The sequence below is a fragment of the Zingiber officinale genome, chromosome 5A (assembly GCF_018446385.1).
Source record: "Zingiber officinale cultivar Zhangliang chromosome 5A, Zo_v1.1, whole genome shotgun sequence".
NCBI classification, from domain to species: Eukaryota; Viridiplantae; Streptophyta; class Magnoliopsida; order Zingiberales; family Zingiberaceae; genus Zingiber; species Zingiber officinale.
Window position 1 is genome coordinate 130,625,328 of NC_055994.1, and position 13,247 is coordinate 130,638,574.

Consider the following 13,247-nt stretch of genomic DNA (forward strand, 5'->3'; position numbering starts at 1 on the left):
TCCCGTGTTTGACTTGTACCTGCAACCAACGCAATACCTTTCTCGGTTGGCTGTGCATTAGTCTGCTCATGAAGTTCAAATTCACAAAATAATTCGTCTAATTTTATTGAAGACAAGTCCTTGGAAACTTTGTAGGCATCTACCATTGATGCCCACAATGTGTTCCTTGGAAATGAGTTTAAAACATACCTTATGACGTCCCGATTCTCTATCTTCTGTCCGATTCCGTGAAGAGAATTGAGGATGTCTTGGATTCTCGCATGTAGAGAACTTGCCGTCTCGTCTTCCTGCATCTTTAGATTATATAATTTATTAAGTAAAAGATCTCTTTTACTTACCTTGGTGTCGTTAGTGCCTTCGTGGAGTTCGACTAGCTTTTCCCAGAGCTCCTTTGCGGAAGAGAACGGGCCGACTCTGTTGAGTTCTTCTTTGGTAAGGCCGCACTGGAGGTGCAGGTAGCTTTGGCGTCGGCTTCCACCTTTTTGATTAGAGAGGCGTCCCACTTCTCGCAGGGGGTTGGTTTGCCGTCGTCATCGGAAGGTAGCTGAAGTCCCGTCTTAATGATCATCCATGTTTCGAACTGAATCTTCAGATACGTCTCCATTCTTCCCTTCCAATAACCGAAATCATCTCCGGAGAATAGTGGGGGACGAACAGTACTGAACCCCTCTTGTTGAGCCATTTGTAATATGCAACAAAAACAACAAAAATATATGTTCCAAGACTACGTAGGATTAGTAGTGCGGGAATAAAGAATAGTAATAATAACGAGCTCGAGTGGTGTTGCACCAACTTCGGGCAAAAGCCGATTCGATAAAAGAATTAGAATAAAGCTTTAAGGCTAAATTCTAATTGACTCCGAAAAATATAAAATCGAAAGAAGAATTTGTTTTGAAAGGTGGTTGCACCAATTCAAAACGACCCCGCTCTGATACCAATTGTTGGATCGAGACCACGCTAGAGGGGGGGGTGAATAGCGTTCGTGGCTATTTCTTTCGATTCGTAAAACAAATGAGTAAAAGCGCAGCGGAATGAAGAAATAACAAACACAGAGAGACAAGGAGATTTACTTCGTTCGGAGCCTAAGGCGACTCCTACTCGAAGGCCCGCAATCCTTGATCGCTTTCCGTGGGCAACAACTATAAGCTCGTAAAATGTACAATAAGATATTACAATTGAAAGAACTAAAACAAATTATACCGACAACAGTAAAGTAGCAGAATCTGAAGCTCCGGGTTGTCGGGGACTTGTAACAACACTTCTGGGTGTTTCTAGAGCAGCTTGTAGCGTAATGACTGCTTGGAGTTCGTTGTTCTTCTTGTGCTGCACCTCGACCCTTCTTTTATATGAGGTTCCGGGCGCCTGGATCCCTTCCGGGCGCCTGGAGTGTGACGTGGCCAACCAACCAGGATGCTCCACGTGTCAACTTCGCGCAGGGGATAAACTTTGGTCCCGGGCGCCCGGATCCATCCCGGGCGCCCGGACAGCCTTTTTCCAGCAGGTTCCTCACCTGCAAACAAAGGTTAGTCCGAGCAAAATCCCCTGCAAGTCAGTGTTAGAATAAGATAAAACATCGTAAAGAAGAATTGACAGTCTTCGGACTGTCCGAGTCTGACTTCGGATTTCCAACCGGAAATCCTAGGTCGACCCGACGCCTACTGTTCCCTCACCTGTTTCCAGTCGATCTCCCGGATCGACTGGACTTTTGCTCAGCACTCGATGCTTCCGGACTTTCTGCTGGACATCCGCTTCCCGGCTAGTCCAGACTTTCACCTGGTTCGCGACACCAGGACTTTCCACCTAGGGTTACCACCCCCTAGGACTTTTGCCTGAAGCCATCGACCTGCCAAGACTTTCCGCATAGGGTTACCACCCCCTATGACCTAGGGTTACCACCCCCTAGGGTTTTTCCCTTTGCCTAACCGCGGCTAGGACTTTCCTGAAATATTCATTCAACCATGTTAGATTACAACAACCCTTAACTTTGAATCCTTTGCCATTATCAAAACTCAGGTTCGATCGTCGGATGCTTCCCGCACCAACAAAATCTTCTGAACTAAAACCCCTTGCAAACATGTTCACAACATAAGGCAACAGAAATATTCAATTTCTTGTTTAAACCCTGACTCACATCAGCAATCATCTTAAAACAACAAGATGGGTATATGGCCACAACAAGATCTACACTGAATTACTGAGGTCACAGGCACAACTGGAAATAACAGGAGTAATCAAATCCCGAAAACTTCTCTAGGGTTTTCAACAAGCTCCGAAGGAAACTACTCTACACTGAGTTATTTTCTCTCTTTATGATTCACGGCAGAGACCCTAAACCAACAACCATCACAGGAAAAATTCGGAAACAAAGGGGATAGGAATCCGGAACTATCCTACTGCAGGTGAGTAGCGACTTACAGCGATTTCTTGGACTTACAACTGAAGGGAAAGCTCTAGGGTTCGGATTAGCTCGGATCTCCAACCTCCCTTGCGCCCATAGACCTTCCTCGACGAGGGGATCACCACCGCGTGAAGGGATCTCTAGGAGAACACCCTTGCCGATCGCTGGAGGCGTGCCCTAAGTCTTGCTGCGGATTCGCCCGAGAAGAGTTGGCGCCGTCGCGAGAAAGAGGAGAGGAAGAGAGATTAGGGTTCGGGTAAAATAAAATCCCAAACGCTATTAACTCATCCTTTAATACCTAGGTTCTATTTCTGTTCTCCACTATAACTTAAATATATTTCGTTTCCTATCTTTTCACGCAACAACTGCTTGAGCACTTAGTTAGCTGTGTTTCCGCCGAACCCCCTGGTCGCGAGTTTGAATCCTCAGCCGAGCCTTTTATTCCAATTTATTTTCGATTTCTTAACTACTGCTTAAATATTATTCATCTTTTATCTGATCAGTAATGACCGCTTGCACACTTGGTTAGCCGGATTCGCTTAAGACATTGGTTCGACCGGAAGTCTCGGGTTCGAGTCTCGGCTTGGACATTTTTTTGTCGAAACTTCCTTCGTTTAGTAAAAATACCAAACGACCTCCAAAAATTGCATAAAAATACTCTAAAACTTTCTAAAAATCTCTAGAATATTTCTATAGCATTTCTAAGTATTAATAAGGACTTTTAGAACTTGAAATAGGGAAAATTAGGTCGTTACAAGTTTAATCTATGAGAAGATCATTAAAAACTTGCATTATGAATCAAGATAATATAGCAAAATCATGGTTATCAGATGTCCATGGCCGACTAATTAAAGTGTTAGATATAGACTCTCAATGCTTCCTTGGGCCCCTGCTTCAGCGAGAACAAGTTAAGGCTCGTCTTCTGGTGGTGACGACTGCTGGCAAAGTAGTGTAGGAACGTCGCTCGGAAGTCTTTGAAGTCGTGGATGGATCCATCCAGCAAACTCTTGAATCAGCGTTGTGCTGACCCGGAGAGAGTAGTGAGAAAGACCCAACACTTCACTCCATTAATGTACTAATGAAGTGTGACCGCATTGTCGAATTTGGCAAAATGGTCGTCCGAGTCGGTAGTTCTGTTATACTCCCTGATCGCTAGTGGCATGTAGTGCCTTGGCAAAGGGTTGTTCAGGATCCCTTACGAAAATTGTTGATTGATTCGCTCGGGTGAATCATCTTTCCTGGGTGCCTTCCCTTTCCTTGTGTCCCGAACGGGCGCATCATCTGAAGAAGACCTCCGATCCTTATCTGCTTGGCCTCTTTCCTCTGATGGGGTCTTGAATAGCGCTCGGTGGAAGGGGATAGGCGCATTGGGCGCTTCCCTTATGTGCCATTCGACTTCTTGCTATTACCCCGAGCGGATACTTGGTCCGCTCGGTCACCGTGTTCAGCTGGTCGACCAACAACTGATACTGCGGGCTCTTGCACTTAGCATTCGACCAGCACCTGTTGCTGTTGCTGCTCCACTATCCTGGCCGCTCGAGCTTGTACTAGCATATCGAGCTCCTCTTGTGTCAGCGTCACCATGGTGAATCATCCAACGCCCTCCATCTTCTCATTCGGATGTAGGCTACGTTCCCACAGACGGCGTCAAAATGATCCTATCTGAAGGTGGGAAGCTGGAAAGCAAGGGAGGGCGACGTGCACACTTCTTGAGGCATGGGAACACTCTTTGATATATCCTATGAAAGGACCTATTAGGAAAGTACCTCTGACAACATTCTTTAATAGGGCATGCATATCCCTGACAAGACAACAGAAGCTTCCGTTGTACGATCCGCCTGTCGACCATATCTCGTGTCAACGACACTACCTCCCAAAAGGATATAGAGAGATAGTACAATGGTCCCGTTGCTTGGCCGAGCGGGGTAGCCGCTTGGTCGGGACTCTGCTCTGTCCATTGCTAGGTCCCACTACTTAGCCGAGCAGGGTAGCCGCTCAACTGGGAGCCCTCCGCTTTGGTGACCTCAGTGGCTCTTTCGTGTGGTGATTGTGTAGTAAATGTCCTCCCTCGTTCAGACCAGCTATCCAGTCTCCGTCGGCATCCTGCTACTCCATATTGAATGTCGACTGTCTTACGTATCATCCCAAGTTGGACAAGTGATCTGTTCGGACATGTCTCCCATCGATCGGGCCTTGACTACCCGATCGACCATTGCAATTTCGGCCTTTTGACACCCGGGCGTTGACCACCTTGAGTTTGACCTCCATCTTGACAATTGACCCTGTGTCAGGTAGGCCTCCCTCCATTGCTGAATCAATTACATATCATCTTGAACATATCAGACAAGTATTCCCTTTGATTAGTGCATATAATGAATGAAGCAATCCAATGCTTTAGATTTATGAGAAATCAAATACACATGGCCAAAATGAGAGACATTATTAATAAATGTAATGAAATAGGAAGCTTCATGTTTAGCCTTCATATTCATTAGACCATAAATATTCGAATGAATTAATTACAATGTTAATTCAGCTCTAACAGCCTTATCAAATGGTTTCCTAATTGTTTTTCTAGAAAGATAATGTTTGCATATAGACAAGTGAATCTTAGCTCGAGTGCCCAATAGACCCTCTCTAGCCAATCGATTTATATGTTCTTATCCTATGTGACCTAATCTAGCATGTCAAATCTCATCGATTACCTACATCACTAGTTAAAGTAATATTTGAAAAATAAACCTTAATAGCTTAATTGACATCTAGTTCTATATCAAGAACCATAAACCATTTGTTAAAAAACTATATCCTATTGACACTGAGTCAATCTTAAACTCAACACATCGCCTATGAAAATTAATACAATACCCTAAATCAAGAAGACATGTAACGAAAATAAGATTTCGTTGAATTTCAAGAGCATATAGACATCATATAGAAACAAAACAGTACCACCACGAAGGTTGAGTTTGCAAGTATCGACTCCTTTAACTTCAACTCTTGCATTATTTTCTACATAGATCCATTTATTGTCAACTAGTACCTGACGATACTTACAAATGTAACTTGTTCCCAAGTTACATGGTTGGTTGCTCCCGAATCAATAATCCACAAAGGATAAGAATTAACTAACAACACTGAGCTAGCAACAAAATGCATAAGAAAAGAAGACACTTAGATTTACCTTTTTGGCTCAGTGCACTCTTGAGCGAAGTGACCCTTTTTTGCTTCAGTTAAAGCAAGTCAACTAGCTTTTAGGTTTCATTGCTAGTTTCTTTCCTTTCTTTTTGATTAGACCTTGTCCTATAGTAGCAACTCCTGTCTTCTTTCCCTTCCCTTTCTTGAACCAATTTCTTTTTCTTGGATTAAGATGATCTAACAGAACCGGCAGTCATATAGGTCATTCCAGAAATCCTTACGGATTCTACTCTCTCTGCCTCCAATTCTACATGGCGTGAGACGTTAGTGAAAGTCTAGATACTCTCACCATGAGTTAGGGTATGCTTCATGGCCTCCCAAGAATCTAGAAGGGAATGAATAATTGCTTGAACCTGCTGTTCATTGGTCAACTCATGACTAGTAGTTTTAAGCTCCCGAATCATGTTTAACATCTCTCTAAGGTGTTGAACTATCGAAACATTCGGACACTTCTTATAGCTATCAAATCTAATCGTCAGCTGTCGAAACTTGTTTAGACTTACTCCATTGTATTTCTCCTTGAGAGTTACCTATACTGCATGAGCCGTAAGATACGACTCATACTCAAAAATTAAGTCATCAACCATTAAACTAATCAACACGCCCTTTGTAGTGGAGCCCCTTTTCTTTCATGCCTTATAGGCATCAAGATCTCGTCTGTTCTGTGTAGAGAGACCATCTACAGGTTCTTCTATAACTTAATTTACAACTTTCAAAACTTCTTTGTTCCTCAAGTACATATTGTATCATGAGGTGCCAGATTTTATAGTTATCCACATTAATTGTTTCTCTCCCTTATTGAGTTCAACTATGATATTTTTAGTTGTCAACTTGTCATGATCTAACATAAATTAATATATTACTCAGTATTCAGTCTAATTTATATGCATACAATTTATGATTGACTTAATATTAATTTGAGTTGATTTACAAAATCAAGTGATAACTTCATTTTCACTTATCATTCATATGATCAATCAAATTAACATTAATCAATACTATTACACACATCCCAACATATGAACTAATCATAAAATGAATAAATTATTTTCAAGTTTATTAACACATAACATAACTTTTCATAAAATAACTCTGTTGGTACATAACAACAAAATTTATTACAAGACTCAAAAACTAAATGGACTAATCTTGTTCGTACATAATGACAGTCATAATAAAAGAACTCTAATAAACTAGATAGGCCAACACCACTCCCACTAGAACAAACACCAGTGCAGTGGTCAAGTCAATCTCCTTCAAGTTAGACTCATTTGAGGCAATCTTAGATAGACCAACTTCAAATTGTCAATTTGGTCTATCATCGAACCTTCCTAAGAATCTTCTTCAGATTCTTTAGGATCCTCTTCTAGATCCTTCTCAAATTCTTCAAAATCTTCTTCTGGATCTTCCTCAAATTCTTCATAATCTTCCTTTAGATCCTCCTTTGGGAACTCATGATAAAGTAGCTCTATACACAATTATGAATATGAGATTCGTCCTTCTGAGAGTCTCCATATCTGGTGTGCTACCGCCTTTGGATTCCCCTCACAGTGAACATATCAAAGCTTATTTAAGCTAATCTTAGACTTATTGATCAAACTCAGGTGCATTTGATGAAACCAATATTCATTGGTTTAAGTCTGAATTATTAGAACAAATTTAATTTTTTTGATCAAATTTGACCAAATAGAATAAATCTGATCATATGATCATATCTAGTCTAAGCTTAATTACTCAAATCAACCCAAATTGATTCTGATTTAAATCAAACTATTTGAATTAAACCAACTAATAATTTGAATAAAATTAGAATCTTATTGAATTAAAATAGTCTACTTAAATTAACTAATAATTTAAATTAAATCTAGCTACGATTGGATAATCTGATTTAGTTAAACTAACTAAAAGTGTGAACCTGACTTGGAATTGATTTAAATCAAATTGGTTTAAATTAATTTAATTTAAAATCAGACCGGTAAAACACGAGAAAGAAAAAAAAACTCAAATTAAAATTGTTTTCTCTGTTTCACGAAAAAAACTTAATTTAAAATTTTTACTTTTTTTTTTTCTTTCACGAGAGAATATTCTCTCTCGTTTATTTTAATTTTCGTTTGATTTTAAAAAATGGAACTTTTTCTCATAAACTGTACTTCGTCATATTTAGTGTAGCATTTTTTTTTCCCCTCGCCACAATCCGGATCGCCTCTACCACGCAATCGCGACAGAAGCACCCGCCGGCCACTCCGGCCAATTCCCGGCCTATTGGGACAGTCACCAGTCCTTTTTGGCACTGGACTCCGATCGGCCTTGGCCCGACTAGGTTGCCGACGCTTACTCACACAAAAAATACGAGAGGCCGCCAAATATAGAGAAAGTTGCTTTTGCTGTTGGTAGAGCGATCACGTATATAAAATCAAAAAGTCTTTCAAAAGTCTATAAATTAAATCCTACACCCTCGGATGAATCTACCCTTCTTAACTCCTCTTTTGAATCAATCCTTGGATGTTCTTTTTATAATAAAAATTATCTTAAGATAAAAAGGACATTTTGTCCCAAAAAAACTGGGCAACATAGATATATCCACGTTTCCATTTTCTACCATCTCTATGAATTCCAAATTACTAAATGATTGATGAAAAATCTCTATGAATCAGGTTGGCCATCATCATGTGAATGAAGAGTCGAAATAATTGTGTTGAGACTAGTAACGATCAATTTGAAGCATACCAAACATGATTTAAATTGGTAAGCGGTGGACTAGGGCTCAACGTAACTTAGTAGGGTAGTAACAGATTGATTAAATCAAATTAATCAAGTGAATCGATCGAATTTAAAAGTTCTATTGGGTTATTTAAATTTTTTTAAAAAATATTAATTATTTTGGATAATTTGATTTGATCTTGATTTTAAAAATCTGAATCGATTATATGGAATATAATAAACCAACATTATCGATCGTTGACTAATTTTTAGTAATTGATTGATATGACAGTCTACCAATACACTTAAAAATTGAATAAAATGACCCATAATTGATTATTGGAGTCGATTATCCCTGATCATATTGAGTTCTGTAATTTAATTCAAATTATCCGATGAACATGGTAGAGGGAAAAAGAGTACAGTAATTTTACTTCCTCTCATTTTGATATCACTTTAAATTTTTAAATCTGTGCATACCAATTTTATGCACTAGCCTCTCGAAGGTTGAAGTAGCTAAAACTTTTGTAAATAAATCTGCCAAATTATCCGATGAACGAATTTGTTGAAGATCAATATCACCTCTTTTCTAGAGATCATGAGTAAAGAAAAATTTTGGTGATATATGTTTTGTTTGATCGCCTTTAATATATTCTCCCTTTAATTGAGCGATACTGTAGGATCGGAAAGAACGCTAGGGGGGGGAGGAATAGCGATCGCGAAAATCGATAGTAAATTAATCGAAGTACACAGTAGAAGAAAAAATGAACCAATGCTAACAAATTGAATTTTACTTGGTTCGGAGTCTTCGACGACTCCTACTCCAAGGCCCACACTCGTAGAGTGCTTTCGTTGGGCAATCTACTAATAGTTCGCAAAAGATTACAAGAGTTAAGTACAAGAATTGGAAATAAAAGTTACCAACAACAACAATAAAATGGAAAAGTCTTGGTCGTCAGTTGTCGGTGGAGAGTAGCAACGTTACGGGAGCCTTTTTGGAGCACCGAGCAAGAAGAAAACTTGTAGTAGTTGTTTCAAAGATCTGGGTCGAAGTCCTTTATATAGGTCCATTCCGGGCGCCTGGACTACGTGGCTCGGCCAATTGACGCTCTCCATATCAGCTTGTGGATGAAGTTTCAGGTCCAGGCGCCTGTACTGACTCCGAGCACCAAGACCGCTTGGGCGCCTGTGGTCCACCCAAGCGAGCTTAGTCTGAGCACCCGAACCAGCTCCGGGGGGCCGGGACCCCTTTTCTTCAATAGCTTTCCCCTGCAGAAAAAGTTAGTCCCAGACAACCTAAAAATAAAATTTTTTTTCCATGCAAAACAGAGTTAACACAACATAGTAGAATACGAGTGATAATTAAATCATGTCTCTCTGAGACCAAGATCTAGTCAAGGTCTCAACTTAGTTTTCCAAATGGATCTAAGCTGGACTAACGCCTATAGTTCCTTTAACGGGGAACGCGTCCTCATTGGATCTCTCCTCCAATTGCTTACCTTTACTTACCACTCGTAGTCACTCGACTTGCCTCTGACCCACTAGGTCTTCCCACCAGTTGTCAGGTCCGCATACCCAACTGGCCTTCGGCCGATTGTCAAGTCCCACGGATCCAATCGGACTTTCAGCCAGATATCGAGCCCTGCGGACCTATTTGGACTGCGCACTAGCTATCAGACTACGTGGACCTAGTTGGATTTCCCATTAGCTATCAGGCCTCGCGGACCTAGCTGGATGTAAGCCTTGTGTCAGGTCCTTTAGACTAGTCAACTCCTACACACTTGGTAGAAGCGTTAGATAAACAACTCATCTAACTTTAACCTATTTGTCATATATCAAAACTAGACTGTTAGTGCAACCTGCACCAATAATTTTTCTTTTTTGATATAATGACAACTCTGGTTAAAGTTAGAAAAAAATATAATAAAGCAATAAACCATAAAATATTTAAAATGAGTTCAATTTTCTAACTTAACTCACTATTCTCCCCTTTAGCATACATAAAAAATTACATGCATATAACATAAATAACTAAGTAACAATTTGAGCAAAAAAAAAAAGGTTTGCAATCTTAGTTTGTCAAGCAACTACTTAAAAAAGGTGACGGTTGTAACTTAAAAACTTAGCTTTATTTGAGGGAGGAGTAAAAAAAATTGCAAGTAAGTTTTCAAAAGTACTAACTTTTCAAAATATGGTAAAGATGTATTTCAAAATGATTTTCAAAAATTTAAAATTTTCTAAGTAAGACTTTCAAAAAAAAATTTTGGAGAGAAATGTCTAAGTAATATTTTCAAATGAAGTTTAACGCAAAACTTCTAGGGAGTTATGTATATAAGAGCAATTTTTGAAGTAAAACTTTGCAAAAACTTCTTTAAATTTGAAAAAAAAAATTCAAAATAACTTTAGCAAAATAATATTGAACAAAATTTTCTAAGTAACAATTTCAAAATGATTTCAAAAAATTTTGCTAAAGGAAATTATAAGTATTTTAAGGAAAGTACTTGCAAAGTAATTTAAAGACTTTCTAAATTTTATAAGTAATCTTTTTCAAAAATATTGAATGAAGTTTTTCAAAGATGTCAAAAGAAATGACTTTTCAAGCTATTTCTCTAAAATATTTTCTAGAATATTTTCAAGGAAAATTCCAAATAGGTTTTAAATAATTTTAAAAATATTTTTAAGGTACTTTTCTAAGAAACATTTTTAAAGTACTTTTAAAGACATAAAGTTTTAAGATTAATTTTTAAAGTACTAAAAGAAATAAAAAAAATATTTTCACAGTAAGAAAGATTTTGAAAGAAAAGAAATTAAATCATTTTTAAATTGTTTAAACAAATCCTCCCATGAACCAGATATTTGTATCGAACAATTAAAATAAAAGTTTAGTAAATATTAAAAAGAATTTTAGGTTAGAAATATTTTCAAAATACTTTTAAGAGTACAAATTTAAAATAATTTTCAGGCTTTAAAGGTATGTTGTTCAAGGTAAAATAATTTTAGAACAAAAAATATTTGAATTTTTTCTTATCCTTAAGTTAACACTCCCCCTTAAATTGTACTAGGGTTTGGACATGTTAAATTGTGCAATACCTTTTCAAGGCCCTTGCTCCCCCTTAATCTAGACCTTCTAGTTATCTTTGTTAGTAACAAGAATTTCTATCTTATTGCCTATGGAATTTACTGTTCGTAACACTAATAATCAATTATATTATTTATACCTTATTATAATTGTTCACTTAAGTTTGATTAATTATTAAAAAAACCTTAGATTTAGGTGTATTAAATTAAAATTAAGTTTTAGGTTAAATGAAATAATTTGTTATTAATTCAATAATAGTTAATAATTATCAATGATTTATTGATTAACTCAATTTAATAATTTGATATTTATTTGATTAAAACAACTTACATTTAACTGATCGAGTTAATTGATTAATGAATGAAAGTATTAGTTTTAATTTTAAGTTTTAATTAGGTTTAACTTAAATAAATTTATTGATTAAAGTTAAGTTAGAATTAACTAAGTTGTAAGTTTGAATTAATTTAGGGTTAAATTTGTTAAAGTTAGTAAATAAGTTAAGTTCAATTTGAGTCCATCTTTAATTAATATAAATTACGATTTAATTAAAGTAAAGTTAAGATTTTTTATTAACATTGAAATTAAAGTTGATTAAGTTAAATAAATGTTAAGCATTAATTAACTTGTAAATTCAAGTTTGATTTAAAGTGCATTAGAGTTAATATTTTAATTTGATTAAATTACGGTACTAATCAAGTTAAGTTAAATCTTAAATAAGGTTAGACTAAATAATTACATTTTAATTATTTACTTACTAATTTCTTAATTAAGTTTAAAGTTTAAGTTAATTGAATTTTGATCGTTTGTTAATAAAATTTAAGTTTTAAGTTAAGTATTTTTTTAAAAAAAATAAAGAATTGTTTTTCTTTTTGTTTAAAGGGATTTTACATGAATTTTTAAAATATTTTTAAAAGGATTTTTAAAATAATTTTTTAAAGGAAAAGGATTTTTAAAATAATTTTTTAAAGTGTTTTAAAAGTAATTTTTAAAAGATTTTTACAATAATAATTTTTTAAAAGATTTTTTTAAAATAATTTATGTATGACACGTTGATTAAAATATGTTTAGTTCAATTTTAATTTTGGTATTTAATTAAATTAATATTGATATTTAATTTAATCCTTATTTAATTTAATTTAGTTTTAATTTAATTTAATTTTAATTTTAAATCTTTAACCACCTCATCTAATCTATGTTTTCAATCAGGGAATCCTATGACTTTGTGAGATGAGTTAAGTTTAATTTCAGGATTGGGTTTAACTTTATGTTAAATTCAAGTTTAGCTTTGGGTTCAACAAGTATGTATTCTTTGAATAAACTTTTGGGCTATAATGAGTCACCTAGACATCATTAGAGTAATCATGCTTTCGAGGTTTCCAAATAGTTCTGTCCATTGAATTTAATATAAAACTTTGGTTTAACTAGTTAGGATTCGTAAGGAGTGCTTTAGTTAGTTCCACTAAGCCAAATGCACCAAGTCAAAGCCATATCTTCCTAGACATGCATAGACGGAGTTTTTCTAATCTATTATCATCTAAAACTTCACCAATACCATTGATCAAGTTAAACTTTTGTCCCTTGTTGACTAATCCTATTTACCCAGCCAGGTAAACTATTATTTGGAGGTGTAAGTTAATTTGGAGCCTCCACCTGAATTATTGAATTTTTAGTTTTATGTAGATTTGGTTTGGTTCTTCTTGCTTGGTTAGACAAGCTTTAGGAATCCCTTCTTTTAATTTAATTAAGTTTTAGTTAAGGTTTAATTAATTATAGTTTAGGTTAAATTTATGTTTTTAATTTCAACTTAATTAAATTAGTTAAATTGTCTTCTTTAAAGGAGTGTACTTAATATTTAATTTTTTTATTTTAATT